Here is a 19,146-nt window from a genome sequence, read left to right on the forward strand (position 1 = left end):
CACGTCTATATTATTTTATCGAAGTTTCAGAATATCGAATCTGATATGTTCGACACCATATCATTGAATTCTGAAACATCGAAAGATAAAAAAAATGCCTAAAAACAAAAATAAATAAAAACTTACCTTTGCAAGCAGGGGGGGGGGGCAAGCCCAACTGCACCCCCCATGTGCCCACCACACCCCCCTACTTAAATATACCAACTCCGAGACCGCACTACATTGAACTAAATGGAAATCTCCCCTTACAAAGATTTACGTTTAAACATTCAATGTTTTTTGCTTTCGCTAATCTGGTGCCGACAATATCAGCTTCGATATTGTCGGCCTTCAACAATGTGAAGTAGACCCCATGATCCTACAGTCAGGGTGACCCACAGGAGTCTGTCCTAAGTCTATATTTGTTTAGATTTTATCTTTCAGATCTATCTTTTTTCATCTGAGAAGTTCTACAATCTGTATGTAGATGACTTGAAATTGGGTAAACTGATTACATGTGTTATTGATATGGCATGTCTACAAAAGAACTTATGTAAATTGACCATTTGGGCAAAGGAGAATAATATGCTGATAAATACATCAAAAACTAAGCATATGAGATTTGGGAGACATAAAGTGAATATAAATATTTAACACAGTACACAGTGATCGAAACTGTAGATTGATTTAAGGATTTGGGAATGTGGTTAGAGCCAGCTTTGAGTTTTTCTAATCATATTATCCAATTGGTTAAAGATAGTTATAGAACTATAGGTTGTATAAAAAGATTGATAAAGTCTAGGAAATTATGAAGTCATTAGACCCAAACTTGAGTATGGAATAACAATATGGAAACCTTATAAGAAAACAAGTATAACTAAATTGGAAAGAGTACAATGGAAGTATACCAAGGGCATCAATGGATGTGAAAATTTAAGTTATTATGAAAGACTACACTTGCACAGTTTCTCATATAGATATTTAAGTGGGGACCTTATTCAGGTATATATGGCATTTAGAGACAACTACCTCTGGGAATGTTTGGGTTTATCAAAAAGTAAAAAAAAAAACGGAAGTCGGGGCAGAATACCTCCGTAATAGTTTATTTAATCAAAATTAAGCCCTTTTGTCCATGTACAATGGACTTCATCAGAATGCCATCTCGAAAAGGTTAAAACAATTTATAGTATCTGAAAAATCACATGACTGTTTGGTCCAGTTTTTAAAGTTTGTATGGTATGCTTTATGAGATTTGAGATTCTGTATGCAAGGGATGTGTATGTGTATGTATATATATATATATATATATATATATATATATATATATATATATATATATATATTGGGTCTATATTAGAAGATCGAAACTCCAAAAGAGTGAATGTTCTTTAATTGAACTCTAATACCTGAAACCACACAATATCAAACGTAAGGAACAGTGATTTTTTTTTTCCTGCTTAAAAAAAAAAAAAATCCAAGACAAAATAAAGTGGGAGGCTGTGCCCTCCACCCCCTACTTAAATATACCAACTCAGAGATCGCACCACAGTGGAGAAAACGGCAAAGTTCCGGCAACGGCTCAGCATTTTTTTTTCCTGGAAAAAATAATCGCTGTTCCGTACCTTTGATATTGTGTAGTTTCGAGTATTAGTGTTTGATTAATGAGCGTTTACTCTTTTGGAGTTTCAATCTTCTAATATAGACCCTATATATCTTTTTAACTTTGTGCCCTTAAATAACTTGGCAGGTTAATTATTTTGTTTCATTTGGATCATGTGATTTTTGATTAAATAAACTAGTGTGGAGATAACTGGCCCACAACTTCTGTTTTTTGTTTGTTTTATTCTTGGCTTTGTGTTTCCCATTTCTTGGTTTTATCAAAAAGTAGTAAAGAATCATTAAACAACCTATGGAGAAGATTCTATAGAAATGAGAAGCGTACTAATTGGTTTTCTGGAAGGACAGCTGATAGACTACCAAATTACATTAAAGCAAGCAGTTTAGATATTTTTAAGAATAACCTGGACACTTATTATGGGAACAACTCTTGGTATATTGGTAATCTAGTTTGTATGTATGTATTACTCAAGGGCAAAGATCTGGCTCCAGTCTCCGTGCTGTGAAGGTTTTTGGTATGAGCTGACGAATGGAGTTTGGGAAAGAATTGGACACTTGTAAATCAGCGAATATTCATAGGCTTTTAGATATTTTATTAAATATCCTCATAGTTTATTTTAGTGCAGTCTTAGTGAGCTTTTGCAAAAAAAAAAAAAAAAAGAGAGAAAGAGAGTAAGCTTCCTTCAGTACAGAAGAAGCAGTAAATACAACTGTGAACTGGCTGCTATTTCGTTTTAAGCTGAATTTTCTCAGCCACTGCAAATAATATATTTGGGAACTTTACATTTAAAATCAATATTTAGGAGTTACACAACTATTATTCTGCTATTAATACAAAACACACCCTTCCACTAGTTTATGGAAACTGTTACTGCCTTTCACAAACAGCAATGCAAGGAAGAAAAAGATAAACCATAACAATGAAGGTTAATCATTTAAGGCCTGTTAAATAAACAAGGACCAAGATATTTGGTATGACTGTCTTAAAACAATGGTATGGAAGGCAAAATGAAATGAGTGGAACACCGCTTGCTATTTTTGTGATATAGTGGCAGGAGCAGCTATATTGGGAAGTCTTAAAGAACATTTTTAAGGTTTTCAGTGAAAAGGCACACATGATAGTTCAGATGCAGTATTAAATATGTAAGTAGAGTAAATATATAGTACTGAGCTCTGATTTTTCATTAGGAAAGCGGAAAGAACAGAACTGGTAGTAAATGGTATGATGGCAGGCAAAAGGGTATAGAAGTCTGAAATAAATATGGTACCATCACACAGAAAAATAATAGTGTGCTGCTTTGGGTATTTAAGGTATGACGGAGAGCATGTGTCAGGCCTTAGCATTTTACAAAGATGAGATTTCAGTGGGAGTCAGCCTTGTGGTTAAAAAAGGGGAGGTTGTTTGTGGGCACAGGGACTTCTAGTGAATATTGCAGATCAAGAACAGGGAGGAGCCCCTTCTGAGACTGTTGTGATGAATATGTGAAGCAACTTTGGAGAGTGAGACTGAGAGCTTATTTATTTATTTATTTTATTTATGACATTTTGTTTACTGGGAAGGTCCACTGGGCTGACGAGAGCCCATTTTCAGTGGTGGTCTGTGGAGAAAAGCTCCAGTAGACTAATACAATAAGGAAAACTACATTACATTCCAGAGGTACCTACCACAAGGTGGTTACTATACTTACAAGAGTTACTACAAAATGAATGATACCAGTGATGAGGTACAATTTACACAGAAAAACTGCTTCTTACATAGAAAAACTGCATTACAGTACAGAGGTGGCTGCCACAAGGTAGTTTCAATATTTACAATGGTTTCTACCATACAATATCAGTGAAGAGATACAGCTTACAGCTACAAAGCTACTATGCAAAGATATCAGTAGTGGTACAGCTTACAGCTACAAAGCTACTATGCAAAGATATCAGTAGTGGTACAGCTTACAGCTACAAAGCTACTATGCAAAGATATCAGTAGTGGTACAGCTTACAGCTACAAAGCTACTATGCAAAGATATCAGTAGTGGTACAGCTTACAGCTACAAAGCTACTATGCAAAGATATCAGTAGTGGTACAGCTTACAGCTACAAAGCTACTATGCAAAGATATCAGTAGTGGTACAGCTTACAGCTACAAAGCTACTATGCAAAGATATCAGTAGTGGTACAGCTTACAGCTACAAAGCTACTATGCAAAGATATCAGTAGTGGTACAGCTTACAGCTACAAAGCTACTATGCAAAGATATCAGTAGTGGTACAGCTTACAGCTACAAAGCTACTATGCAAAGATATCAGTAGTGGTACAGCTTACAGCTACAAAGCTACTATGCAAAGATATCAGTAGTGGTACAGCTTACAGCTACAAAATATAGTAACAGGACTAAGCAAAATGACAGAAATGGGATTTCAGAGGCAGCAGAGATCATAAGTTAAGAATAGATCAATACAAGGAGTGCTAAGGGAGAGAGGGTTAGGATTTGTTTGGATGAGCTTGATTTAGAGCTGACTTAATTCATGTAGAAGCTAAGCTGGAGAGGAAGGAAAACTGCAGTGGGTACCACAGCCTCACAGCCCAGGGAAGATGATGAACTAGTGTGATATAAAAAAAAACAAAACAGGAGAGAGCCTGGGAATGGATGCATTTGACACACACTAACAACTGTTGCATACCTGAAAGCTCGGGCTGTGTCAGCTTGATGAAGCTATAGACAACAGCTATATTATCATATGACAGGTTTGGACTGAAAGCTTTCTTCACAAACCCTCCAGTGTTTCTATCCAATTATTTGTTTGCGCAAGCAAAGTGATAATTCAGAAATGGAAGGATAAATATGCCATATTAGTGGTATACATACGATAACTCTGTATTATGTCTAACAAATGGTGTACTTTAAAGTGCTCTTCAGTAACCTGTATGTTGCTCTTAAGGTAAAATTGTTAAAGACAGCTTAGCTCAAGTTCCTGGATTAGTCTAATTTCAGATTATCTGCTTTCTCCTTCCTTATTCTTTTTTTACCCATTCATCTCCTCTTAATTACAACTCACTTTCTTTTATCTTCTAAATCAAGCTCATCCAAACAAATCCATCTGAAATGTTATGACTTATTGCCTTACTCTTTCCTGATAATCTACATACCTAAAATATTGCTTGATATGTTGTCTTTTGGTCTGATTTGTTTAGGTTCTCACCCCCTGACCATAAAGGTCCCTCTTTTCCTTACATAAAGCTACTTCTTCCTGTATTTTCTCCCATGATTAATACCTCTATTTGCAAATCAGACCGTACATATTCCTGGGATTTTCTCCCTAAATTATCCACCTATTGGAGCTCATTTGGTTGAAGATTCCTGGTTAACCCACAGCAAATAACTCGATGAAATGACATCAGCGATCCCTTTTGACCCTCGTCAATTTTTTTAACCGGTAATATACTTTTTCATCTTCCCTTATAAAACTAGTCTGTTCACTAACTCAATGTCTTATTGAATGTTGATCCCCTGCTTGTACCAGCTTAGCATTTTTGGTTCTTTTATTACGTCTCAGCTGCTCTGAAATCTGATGCTATCAATTCTAAAACCTTCCCTGTTAAATGAACTTCTGTTATGGTTCCTACTTTCTTTCTTTCGTTCTCTCTTTCTTTCAGATTTGTTAATTGTACAGGTGGACTGGTCTGAGGATATCCTTTTTTAGCTATGACACAGGTGAATTGGCACAAAGCGCACATATTTTAGGCAGTAAAACCATGGGCCAAATGCAGAATATTTATTGTGAGGTGTACTCCTTGCAGTAGCCATTCTTGATTCACAGATAGCCCTGTCATGGTGCTACAACACAAAGAGGTTCAGCACCATGGTTGTCTGTCTCTGTAGCTTTACTATATGCTAATGAGGCAGTCTGGGGGAGCAGCTTATACAACCTGATAAGACAGGGATTTACAACAAGTTGTACAGGTGCTTGTATACCGCATTGGACTACTGTTCAGCATAGTTGTCTGCATCCTCTAAGGGGGCTGGTGGTATTAAGTGACTGATAACCTCCCTTAGGAGGTTGTAGTCAGCTTTTGAGAATGTTTTTAGCCTGATTACGGCTGTGCCAACATGATGTGTGAGCCACTAGTGTTACCTACCGCAAGAAAGTGCTGCTTAGCCCTTGTGGTAACTAAGGGCGATTCAGAGACATGCAGATTAGTTGATAATGAGGTCTCTCCTCATTGTCACTAACATGTCTCTGGAAATCCCTGCATCGTATAATGGCCCCAGTTTTGCTGCAGCTTTTACTATCAGCATGGAGTTCTGAGTTGAAGAAACAGGCCTCATTGAACTGCAAGTTATGACTTGCCTATCAGGGACCAGGATTCATCAAGTCATCCATGCACTCAAGTCATTAGACTAAAAGTACCAATGTGCATGTCACTCAGTCATGGTCCACATGGATATAAATGACCTGAGACATACCTCCTTGAACTACATGGAGACAGACATTATGGAGCTCTCAAACTATGTGTTTCAGGCTGATATGTGCATAGCATTGAGCAGCATCCTACCTTCAACAAGGATGATGCTACAATATGAACAAAGGATGATTGGCTTCAATTGGCTTAGTTTCTTGTGTCATTCCAAGATGGTACACTATTTGTCAATGTAGGAGGATATGGTCAACAAAACACTTTATTTTGCTAAAGGATGGTCTGCACCTGTTCCCTCTAGGCTTCCAAATATTAGTTAAAACATTATCCTCTCCCATAGTTCCTTTTTCAGGTAAAACCAACACAAGGGAATCTACATGTGAAACTGCTCAAAGCCAGGTGCCTAAACAAGAAACTCCACTCCCTCTAGGCTCTTCTCAACCTGGAGAATGTGGGCATCTGTGCAGCTACTGAGACATAGTTTAAAACCATGGACAGCACCCCAGCAGTGCAGAGCTACAATGCCTTCCACACATTCAGGTCAGCTCGTGCATAGGCAGGGACAAAGGTAGAGGTGTGTCAGTCTATATCAACAACAAAATCGTCTCAAGACTAGTCAGATAGGATGAGACTCTTTTCCTTCTCTGTGTCCTGATTTCCACAGGCAAAGTCCCATATCATATCCTTGCAAGCTACAGATCACCCTCTAGGACCCAAGAAACCCATAACTCATACCTGGACTTACTAGAGGCCCTCACCATTCAATTCAATACCATATACATGGGCAATATCAACTACCCCACTATAAACTAGAATACTTACACAACCCCAAATGTACAAGTCCAGAGATTCCTTGACTTTGTAAACACAAACACATTGGACCAGATTGCCCATACATTTACTAGAGATGCAAACATACTCGACCTGTTACAAATATGGGAAAATGCTGTATCTTCGCAATGCAGTGTCTTCTCTGTTAAGGTTAAACCACAAAGATGTCTCTGCCATAATAAAAATTAATTCTGTGACCCCAGCTAATCCCATATTATTTAGGAACTAAATTCTAAGGCAAATCTCCAACTACTAATTGATAACCTGTCAAAATTTAAGCCTCCAAATGCTGAGAACACAGCTACCTTTGCAGAATTTTTCACAGAAATTCTGAAGCATCATATAAATAAATGCATAAAGACAAATGCGTCAACCAGCAATAAGCCCAGAACTAACTCAAAAAAAATAAACCAGCTTGGTGGAATCCAAATATAAACAATTTGGACAATAAAAAAAAAAACAAAGTCATAGCCAAGATTAAGAAGTCGTCTGCCCAGCAAAATAAAAACACTCTCCTCAAGCTAAACAAACAACTAAGAGACAAAATTAAGTCTAATAAAGGTTCATAGGTTCATAGATTAGGGCCATAAAGGGGCCCTTAGGGGCCATTTTAAGCCTAGCCAATTATCCCTTGTGAGAATCAAACCCCATATTTAAGTTAAAGATAGCATCCTAGGCAAAGGACAACCACAAGGCTTTTTTATCTATGTCCAAAGCCTCAAAGGAAGCATACAGCAGTGTGCAGAACTGATTGTAAATACAGCCACATATATGGAGCCAGATGATACAGCAAATCTGCTGGCCAACAAATTCAACTCCGATTTTACCCCTCTCTTCCCTGGCTGCACCCCCCCCAGGAAATAACATCAAACAAAAACCCCAACTATCATTAGGGAGCAGGTCCTAGATGTGCTGTCTAAGGTTAGGCATTGGTGAGATTTGATAATATCCCAGGATGCGTTCCTAAATAGCCTGAAACATGACCTATTTGGACCACTGTTTAACACTATCCTCCAAATAGGCTTTGCGCCACATGAATGGAAAACTACAATAGTCATCCCTCTGAAGAAGAGCAAGCCATCAATGGACCCAAGAACTACAGACCCATAAGTCTGACTAGTCCAGGGGTCTGCAACCTTCACTATTAAAAGAGACATTTTTGGTCACTCTCCCAAAATCGGGAGCCACTAAACTTATTTGACCCCTAAAATGAAGACAACACAGTGTATAAAGTTTTATACATCGCTATTATACTAAATGTAAAAGAACTAAGTTTATAAGAGCAATATTTAAAATTCAACCCTATTTTTGTTCCTTTGTTGGGATTGCTCGATCACTGTGCGTGTGTGTGTGTGTGTGTGTGTGTGTGTGTGTGTGTGTGTGTGTGTGTGTGTGTGTGTGTGATATCTCGACCTCTTAGAACAAGAAATCTGGACAAAGCCATAAATAATGGGGCAGAAAGGCCCAAAAATTGGGACACTTTTTAAAAATTGCTCTTATAAACTTATAAAGTTGCTAGAATAACAGATTTTGCATTAGCATGAATTTTCTGGGTCTATATTATATACTGGAATGTTTAAAAGTTCGAATCACTAAAGAACGAACTTTAGTGATCGAACTTGTAAAAGTCTGAATATATAAAAATAAAAAAAAAAGAAAAACTAAAGGGTGTAAACAAGGGGGGGCAAGCCCTCCTGCACCCCCCACCCCCCGCTACTTAAATATACCAACTCCAAGATCGCGCTACAGTGCAGGAAATGGGAAATTCTCTGTTTCCGCATTGTAGTACACTGAAGTGTGATCTCGGAGTTGGTACATTTAAGAAGCGGGGGGTGTGGGGAGCACAGCCCCTTATGTGGGCGGTGCCGGGGGCTTGCCCCCTTGCTTAAACCCTTTATTTTTTTTTTTTTTAAATATTGTTTTTATAGATATTCAAACTTTTAAAAGTTCGATCACTAAAGTTCGTTCTTTATTGATTCGAACTTTTAAACATTCGAATATCTAATATAGACCCAATTTTCTGAAGGGTATGAAGTCTGAAACTCAAATGTCTGTTTATTTTTCCTGACTTCAGCTCTCAATGATTTGCCAGAAAACCACAATTTTATGAGAAACAGACCAAAGTAAGTGTGTGTGTGTGTGTGTGTGTGTGTGTGTGTGTGTGTGTGTGTGGAAAATGCATGTTAACAGAAACCATGTTATTCTAGCAAATGTCTATGTTTCTAAGAGCAATATTTAAAGTCCGTCCTCATTTTTGTTCCTTTGTTCCCCTTTATTTGTGGCTTTGTCCAGATTTCTTGTGGTAAGACTTTGAGAGGTATGGAAACCTTTCAGGAGATGCTGCTAATTCCTGGGGGGGGGTCACTCGATTGCTCTGTGTGTGGAATGCTTGGCAACAGAAACTGTGTTATTCTAGCAAGTTTCTAGGTTTATAAGAGCAATATTTGAAGTCTGTCCGATCACTCTCAATGTGTGTGTGTGTGTGTGTGTGTGTGTGTGTGTGTGTGTGTGTGTGTGTGTGTGTTGTGAGGTAGAGTGGCCATTATGTTTCAAAGCTACAGGCAGCCACTGCAGAGGAGTGGAAGAGTCACATGTGACTCCAGAGTCGCAAGTTGCAGACCCCTGAACTAGTCTCATATGCAAAACCATGGAAAGAATTATCATGGAAATGATTAATAAGGATATAGAAGACCCTCAAACATTGGATCTAATCCAATTTTGTTTCAACTAGGGCAGATCATACCCACTCAACCTAGTGGACTTCTTTGAGAAGTTCATCAAGGCAATGGATGAGGGTAAAATGGTACATATTCCCTATCTTGAATTGGCTAAGGCATATGATAGAATAGCCCACTCGGGCATTGTAAACAGACTTATGGATATAGGCATAAACCTCTGCATTATGTGCAAGATAGCCATCTGGCTATCAGACAGGACCCAGGAAGACCATCTCCATAACCTGAACCCAGTCACTAGCAGACTCCCTCCTGGCTCTGTGCTGGGTCATGATATCTACTTCTCAGAAGTAAAGGCCAATGTCAAAGGCTTCTGTTTGACCAAGTTTGCAGATGATTGCAAACTTGGACCAGTCATAGAATTCCCCCAAGGCACTAACATCCTACAGGAAGGACTAAGACAGACAAATAACTGGTTCCAAAGCCATGGCTTAAAACTCAATACCAAGAATGCATAATAGCACCTTTTCAGAATTCAGCTACCCTAGGAAATTTACCTCATCGATAACATACCTCCAAGAGTACAACCAGTAGTCAGGCATTTTGGTACGTGTGTAGATAGTGACTTGGCTTTCAACCATGTGTCTGAGGTAGTAAGGAAATCATTCTGTGTTGCCCAACTTATAAGCAAAGGCATGGCATTTGTGACCAAGGAAGTCATGGCACCACTGTATTCAGCTGTCATCAGACCCATCATTGAGTACATTGTCCCTTTTGGTATGTACCTGACTAGGCACAGTCAACAAATGGAATGTCCCCAGAGGTTCCTCACAAAAAGAATATAGGCCATAAATAGCTTGTCCAATGCAGATGACCTCAAAGCCCTGTCTGTATACTGTGCTTCCTGTAGAGTGCTGAGAAGCTATCTATGCCTAGCATACAAGGGGTCCTTGGATCCCATTCTGATGGACATTGAACTTTGATTGTGACATAATTAGGACATGTTGGAGATACAAGTTACCACAGGATAATGTACACGATTAGTGATACAAGTTACCACAAGATAATGTACACGATTGGAGATACAAGTTACCACAAGATAATGTACACGATTGGAGATACAAGTTACCACAAGATAATGTACACGATTGGAGATACAAGTTACCACAAGATAATGTACACAATTGGAGATACAAGTTACCACAAGATAATGTACACGACTGGAGATACAAGTTACCACAAGATAATATACACGATTGGAGATACAAGTTACCACAAGGTAATGTACACGATTGGAGATACAAGTTACCACAAGATAATGTATACGATTGGAGATAGAAGTTACCACAAGATAATGTACACAATAGTTTTCTTTTTAGGATAACAAAAACAGCTTTCATTGCTATCATTATTTATTTGCTATCTGAAGACATGCTAAAACTACAGTCGAACCTCCATAATTGACCACCTCCTTAAGTTGACCTAATTTTCATAGACCAGACATGCATCACATATACTCAATGGAAGACCGACCTCTATATTGACCACCTCTGTAAGTTGTATCTTGACCACTTGGACTGTGACATACAATATTAATTTACCCTCTATAACTTGACCAGTTGAGTCCACTCTACACCAAGGTGTAGTGTGTGCTTTGCCCCTTAGTTGTATTAATTTTTTCTTTAGCATAAGTTCTTTTTTCATGTTTTATTCATCACGTATTGGATTAGGTCTAACTTCCTATTGTTTATTACGTATTGCTGAAGGTTTTTTCAACATGAAGGACTGGTCTGAATTGTAGGTACATCCTACAATTACTGAAACATTTTCCAGTTAATCGAGACATGATGGCCCAAAGGAAAGAACTCAAAGAGCTGACATTGAAGGAAAAGGTTGATCTTCTACATTTTTTGGAAAGCAGCAGCCAAAGAAAGACGGTGGAAGATTTTGGTGTTAGCAAGACCACAGTTAGCAACAAACAAAAACGTAAACATGAGTACTTGGAAAGATACGGTAAGGAAAGCAGAGATCTAGAGCAGGAAAGGAGGAAAACTTCCCTTGATGAAGTTAATAAAGCCACATTAAGCTGGTTCAAACAAATGAGGGCAGTTAACGCCCAAATCTCTGGGCCGATCCAAGAAGTTGCTAAAAAATTTGCAGAGGAATTTGGGGTGGCAGATTTCCAAGCATCAAGTGGGTGGCTTGAGAAATTTAAACTGTGACACGAGATTTCTCAGAAAGTCTTGTGTGGTGAAGCCAATGAAGTTTCAGTAGAAGTTGTGGAAGAGTTCATCAAAAAGTTACTGGACTTCACCAGAGGCTTTAAAGATGATGACATCTTTAACGCTGATTAGTGCGGACCCTTTTTCTAGGGGATGCCTGACAGGAGCCTCATCATGAAGGGTGACAAATGTAAGAGTGGAAAACTTTCCAAAGAACGTTTCACAGTTCTGCTTTGCGCTAGCTCAACCTGAGAGAAACTAAAGCCCTTGGTGACTGGTAAATTAGCAAAGCCATGCGCATTCAAGAACCTAAAGCCTGAAGACCCCACTGTCACTTGGAGATCAAACAAATATGCATGGATGATTGGTGCCCTATTTGAGGAGTGGGTAAGGGGTATTGACTGAAAAATGAAAAAGAAGAAATGGTCTATTCTACTGACAGTAAACTGTCCTGGCCACCTACAAGTGAATCATCCCACAAACGTGACACTGAAATTTCTCCCTCCAAACACAAACTCAGAAATCGAATCTCTTGACCAAGCCATCATCAAAACATTTAAAATGAACTACCGAGCCCAGCTCCTGCAGTGGGTCATTACTAAAACACAAACCTGTGGTCCTCCTGTGGAAGCAACTTCATCCACTGCATCAGTTAATGCTTTGGATGCTGTCCTCTGGATCAGTTCTACTTGGAATAAAGTTCAGCCAGAAATGATACAGAAGTGTTTCAAGAAAGTTGTATTTGTCACAAACCAAGAGCATGATGTTTAGGCCCCATCAGACAGTCCATCTCCCATGACAGAATTCAAAGGAGTAGATTTTGAAGATTTTGTTGCAATGGATGATGAGGTGGCAACCTGTAATGAACCTGACCCAGAAGCAATTTTCCAAGCGATATTGACCAAAGTACAGACCAGAGTAAAAGTGCATGAAGCAGCTAATGAAGAGGAAGAAGCAAGTGAGGATGACACAGAAATTGCAGAGACTTCAAAAGAAGAGGGTGTTGGGCATCTGATAATGCAGCTGAAGTCATTTGCTGTGGAAAATGCCCAGGTATGCTGAGTGGTGTAGCCAGTGTTGAGTGTGCTTTCTCCACTTACCTTTGTAATAGGAATAAAAAACAGACCAATACTGACTCTTTTTTCAGAAAGAATGATTAAACCATAAGAAAACAGTAAATGTATTGATTCTGTATGATGCTGTATGTATGATTTTACTGTGTTTTGATTATGTATGATTTATTATGATATTCTCTAATAAAAGCTGTACAAGAAAGTAAAGTACATGTACATATCAGTACAGTAGGCCTAGTTCCTTATGTTGGCCACTTCCATATGTTGACCAGTTTGTTACAGTCCCTTGGGTGGTCAACTTCCAGAGGTTCTACTGTAATACAAAGTTGTAGGCTTTCATAAGCATATGAAGCTGCCTTACATCTGGCTTTCCCTTTTGTATATATCATATACAGACAGATAGATATAGACATAGAGACAGATGTGTGTGTGTGTGTGTGTGTGTGTGTGTGTGTGTGTATATATGTGTATATGTGTGTGTATGTATATGTGTATGTATGTGTGTGTGTATATGTGTGTGTATGTGTGTGTGTGTGTGTGTGTGTGTGTGTGTGTGTGTGTGTGTGTGTGTGTGTGTATGTATGTATATATATATGTGTGTGTGTGTGTGTGTGTGTGTGTGTGCGTGTGTATACATATATATGCATTGTTTTTAGCAGGACAGCTTTATACCAAACTGCCCAAAATTAGACTAAGATTGTTTTAGACTTTTTATGCTTCTTATTATTGACTGTTGGATGATTTGTTCATCAGTAGATATCAGCTATAGCTTCATAGGTGGTTACTGGGCTATTGACCTGAAGGTCTTTATAAGACCAGCCATGTGTACCTAATATAGTAGTAGAGAAACTCAATATAAAGGATCTTGCCTAAATTCGAGATTTTAGTTAACAACGACTGCCCGTATTTAAGAGGGTCATAGGTGAAATCCTCAGTAGGAATTTACGGTTTCGCATCCAGTCATCCACGCTACACTTAAACAGCATCATAGAGGGGCTTTGTTTGGTGTGAACTGGTAGCCTAGTCCAAAGTAGTGGCAACTTCAGAGACAAATCTATCTCTCCAGCAGTTCCTTCTTATGTCGCAGGCTCTTTGGAGATGTAAGATGGGGGAGATGTAGAAGGAATGTTTTGTGGAATGTTTGGAGGGGACAGGGGGTGAAATTTCTCCAAACCTGTCAGCAAATAGGTTAGCTATTTTCGTAGGATCAGTATGTGTGATGCCATCCACAGCTAGTTCAGCACACATCTGGGTCCTACCTTTTTGGTTCCAGATATAGCTGAAGAATGCCTTATGGTTATCCTTAGCTATGGTTGCTAAATTATTTGGGGAAGTTGCCCTTAGAGAATTTTACAAGTTGTCTTGTTTGTTTGTTCAAGCAGAGGTGGGTGTTCTTCTAGTGCTGGGACGTCTGTTTTTTATTCTTAGACAGCAACTTCTTCCTCTTGTTGTATAACTTATTAATGCTGGATGTCCACCAGGGAAGCTTTTTTTTTCTTTAAGATCTTGTTTTGATCCTATCAAGTACAGCTGTGTCAATATATTTGTATAAGTGTTTTTACAGGGAATTTGTATATTCCTTAGTATTGCTGTCAATGCCATCTGTGGGAACAGGAGCTTGGAAATTATTTATGCCATCCCATAAGAGGGTATAATTAGCTTTGGTGAAATTTTTTAGCCAGATTTCACCTAAGAGGGGTTCAGGTGTTATAGCTTCTTCAAATGTGACTGATTTGAGATTTAACCAGTGAGGGTCTTATACTTGGGGTCATGCAATGGTCACCCATGTTGGTGAAGAGCTGGTCATTCAGCCCCTTGTGGGGTTGCATACTATTTGTTCCAGTGCATTATTGTTAACAAAGTTCAGGAACCTTTGTGCGAGCATATTGGTACTTGTATAAGTTTCCCAGCCAATGGAGGAATAGTTAAAATTGCCCATGACAAGAGTGTTTGGTTGCAATCTGATTGACTGAAGTAAGTCCAAATAAACAGCGTGGGTATCTTGGTTCATTGAAGGGAGCCTACAGCTAACGATGACTTGAAGTGGGGGGTCTTACTCACAGTTAGTTAAACTTGCAGTAACTCCATGGAGTTTTCCTGTCTAACCTAAATAATACTAAAAAATATTAATATTAAAAAATATTAAAAAATTAATAATAATACTAAATGATAGAGCAAAATCCCAAAAAGGGAAGGCATCACTGATCAGTATTAGCAAAAAACTACGGGCACACATAAAATTGTCTAAGGCCAGCTTCGAGAGAAAAATTGCACAAGACACTAAGGATAATCACAAGGCTTTCTTTAGTTATGTTAGGAACCTGGGTGGTAATTCCCAGATATGCTCAGAATTAGTCCAAAATGACAAAAAATACACCGAACCCACAGACACTGCAAACATCCTAGCTGACAGGTTCAGCGCAAACTCCCCCCCCCCCACCAAAAGGGCAAATATCTATCCCAGCAGAGTGCTGTCCCCTGACATCTCAGATGCTCAGGTAAGAGTCGCCCTCTCCAAAGCAAAAAACACAGCATCAATGGGACCAGACGGTGTCCTGGGCTGCGTCCTACATGAACTCCAAGAAGAGCTAAACCCAAACATAAAACTACTGTTCAATCTCAGCCTTACTACAGGATATGTGCCCAAAGAGTGGCGTACAGCAACAGTGGTCCCTCTCCATAAAGGTGGTGCCTCAACGGATCCTGGAAACTATCGCCCCATAAGCCTGACTAGCTTGGTCTGCAAAGCTATGGAAAGGATCATCATGGACCTCATAAATAAAGATATTGGGAACCTACAAACACTGGATCCTACCCAGTTCGGCTTTGTTAAGGGCAGATCCTGCCTCTTAAACCTGGTTGATTTCTTTGAAACAGTCACCAAGGCCATTGACAAGTGGAAGGTGGTCCACACAGCCTACCTGGACCTCGCAAAAGCCTTCAATACAATACCCCACTGGCATTATAGATAAGCTCACCAGCTTAAATATAAACCCCTATGTCACTAGATGGATTGCAAATTGGCTCAAGGACAGAACCCACATGGTTAGAATTGCTGGAGCCATGTCAGACTCCAAACCAGTTATAAGTGGTGTCCCACAAGGCTCAGTCCTGGGACCTCTCTTGTTCGGTATATATTTCTCGGAGGTACAGGCCAACACGGAAGGACTGTGGCTGACCAAGTTCGCAGATGACTGCAAACTGGGCGCCATAATCGACTCTCCAGCCGACACAAGCATCCTCCAAAAGGGCCTCACAGAAACAGACAACTGGTGCCAGAGCCATGGCCTCAAGCTAAATGCCAAAATGTGTATAGTCATCCCCTTTGGCAAAAACAAAGTGCCCACAAATTACCACATATGTGGTAATCCATTAAGTACAGAAGAAGTAATTAGGGACCCAAGTTGATAGCAATCTCTCATTTGACAACCACGTGGCCAAAGTGGTTAGAAAAACATTTTATATAGCCCACCTAATCATGAAGGGATTCACATCTAGATCAGGGGACGTCATCGTGCCTCTTTACTCATCCCTCATCAGGCCCATAATTGAGTACAATGCCCCTTTTGGGATGTACCTTACCAGACACCTGCAGCAACTGGAAAGACCCCAAAAGTACCTCACCAAGAGGATCAAAGGGCTCAAACAGATGCCATATGCTGTCCGGTTAAAGAAACTCCAGCTCTACTCAGTGTGGCATACCGCCTGTTCAGAGGCGATCTGTGCCTGACGTATAAAGCCATGTCCAACCCGGAATTAATGGACATGCTGCACCTCAGAAAATCCAAATCCCATCGCACTACGCGCTCGAGAGACTTGAACCTCAGCACTGAAATAAATAGGACATGCTGGAGGGACAGATTCATAACCCAGAGGCTCCCTTCACTCTGGAATAAAATCCCAGTCCAGGTTAGGCAGAGTCCCTCATTGACTCTCTTCAAGAGGAATCTTGATGAGTGGATGGGAGATCGTAGGTTTACCCCGGGTATCACTTCTGTGTCACTGTTAGACAGAGGCACAGTATACTAACTTCGAAAAAGGGCATAGCAAAAGAAATTTAAAATGGGTGGCGAAAGCCAAACACATTCTGGCTAGGCTTATAAATGCCCTAGGGCAGATAGCCTAGTATGAACCTATGAACCTATGAACCAGTCTAGAGGTGTATTTACCTTTGATGAAGATAGATACTCCCCCTCCTTTGGCTCTCACACATTCATTTTATGATCTGGAAGTGTGGAGGGCATTGTAGCCTTGCAAGGCTGGGGTACTCTCTACAGCCCTGAACCAATTGCTGTGGCTGCACTGACATCAACATCCTCCAGGGAAAATAGTGCTTCCAGAGAGTGCAGTTTCTGATTTAAATTTTTAGGGTTTAGCAGCATAACCTTTAATTTATTTGCGAGTGATATTTTCAAGTCAGAAATTTTGTTTGTGAGACCTTGCCTAAAAAAAAGCACTATGAGGAGGCAATTTCCTTAGCCAGTAACTGAAAGCCTAGAGGTGACAGGTGAAGACCATCTCTGGAAAAGCAACCATGTCATCCTAGGCTGACAGGAACTAGATCCCCTTAGAATGACACCAGAAACTAACCCAATTGCTAAAGTCAATCATTTTTTGTTTATATTGTGGTATCATCCTAGGTGAGGGTAGAATGCTGCTCAAGGCTAGGGACATACCTGCCTAGGACACATATTCAGAGAGCTCAATCATGTCTCTCTTCATATAGTCCAAGTGAGGTATGTCTCAAGTCATTCATACCAACATGAATCATGACATCACTTATCAGACCAATGATCAAGTACAATGACCCATTCGGGATGTATCTCACCCGACATCTGCAGCAATTGGAGAGACCCCAAAAGTACCTCACCAAAAGGATAAAGGCACTCCAAAATCTGTCATACGCTGCCAGATTGAAGAAACTCCAGCTCTATTCAGTCGCATACCATCTGCTCAGAGGTGACATGTGCCTGACATACAAGGCCATGTCCAACCAGGAATTAATGGACATGCTCCACCTCAAAAAATCCAAATCCACCAGAACCACTAGAGCAAGCGACTTAAACCTTAGCACGGATATAAATAGGATGTGCTGGAGGGATAGATTTATCACTCAGAGACTCCCTATGCTGTGGAATAGAATCCTGGTCCATGTGAGGCAGAGCACCTCGCTGGCTCTGTTCAAGAGAAATCTTGACCTGTGGATGGGAGATCGTAGGTTTACCCCGGGAATCATCTCTGTGTCACTGCTGGACAGAGGCACAACAAACTAATGGGCACAGTATTTTTTTCATATAAGGGGTGGCGTAAGCCACAAAACTCTGGGCTAGGCTTATAAATGCCTTAGGGCAGATAGCCTAGTATAAACCTATGAAACTATGAACCTATGAACCTATGACGGAGTCATAACGGTACTTGTTGCTGAGAGATTTAAGTGCATATGTGATCTGACGCATCCTGGCAACCGATAGACAGCTGACTGTAACCTTCTCCTTGTCCGGCCTGGTGAGTGGTACATCTGTGTGTCTCACAATGGAGTCACATATGGCTACAAAATTTGGTTTAGATGTGCTTTGCCTTAGGGGCTTATTTGGTGAGACAATGGCGCTTGTGTTTTTATCTGTATTGAGTGTTGTAGGTGCTGCATTAGGTGTAGCATATTTGTGCTTGGAAGGTCTCTGGTGTTTAGGTAGGTTTCTGCTGAGTACCGCTGCGTATGATGGTTTATGTATTGAGCACATGGTTTGTGTAGGAGGTGTAGTATGTGAGCAGACAACCTGTTGAGTATTGCTGTTCTGTGTGTGAGAGAGCAAGGATTCCAGATTCTTAATGTAGATGCATCTTTCACAAATTGTACTTGGGTGATTTGGGAGTAGAGGGTGTACATGAGGCAGTTGCTACACTGCCTCAGGCTACCCATGTCAATCAGGCTGGTAGGAGAAATGGAGGGAAACTGATAATCCATAATGTTAGATTAAATCCTGTTTTCACAGTGGGGACAGAAAATGGAGGGGTGTGGTATAACTGGGTGCTCTATAAAGGGTGTGTACTAGCAGGGGTTCTCTAAATGGTATGAGACTATTGTAGATTTGGTAGTTTTGTGACTGTTTAAGGGGCAAAGCACAGCTGAGGTGCTCTCTGAGCAGTTAAGTGCAATTTAAGGATGTCGCAGCCGGATCACGGCAGCTAAGGGAAAATTTATCTACTGAAGTTTTTGTGTCTGTAACCTCCAATGGTTACCCCTACTGCTCAGTAGTGCATGATGGTGCACAGAGCCGTGCTATGCGCAAACAGATGAATATAGCAGAGCAGTAGCCGGTCACCTAACTCTGTGCCGCT

Source organism: Protopterus annectens, chromosome 9.part0 (genome assembly GCF_019279795.1).
Source record: "Protopterus annectens isolate FY-2018-M chromosome 9.part0, PAN1.0, whole genome shotgun sequence".
Taxonomy (NCBI): Eukaryota; Metazoa; Chordata; order Ceratodontiformes; family Protopteridae; genus Protopterus; species Protopterus annectens.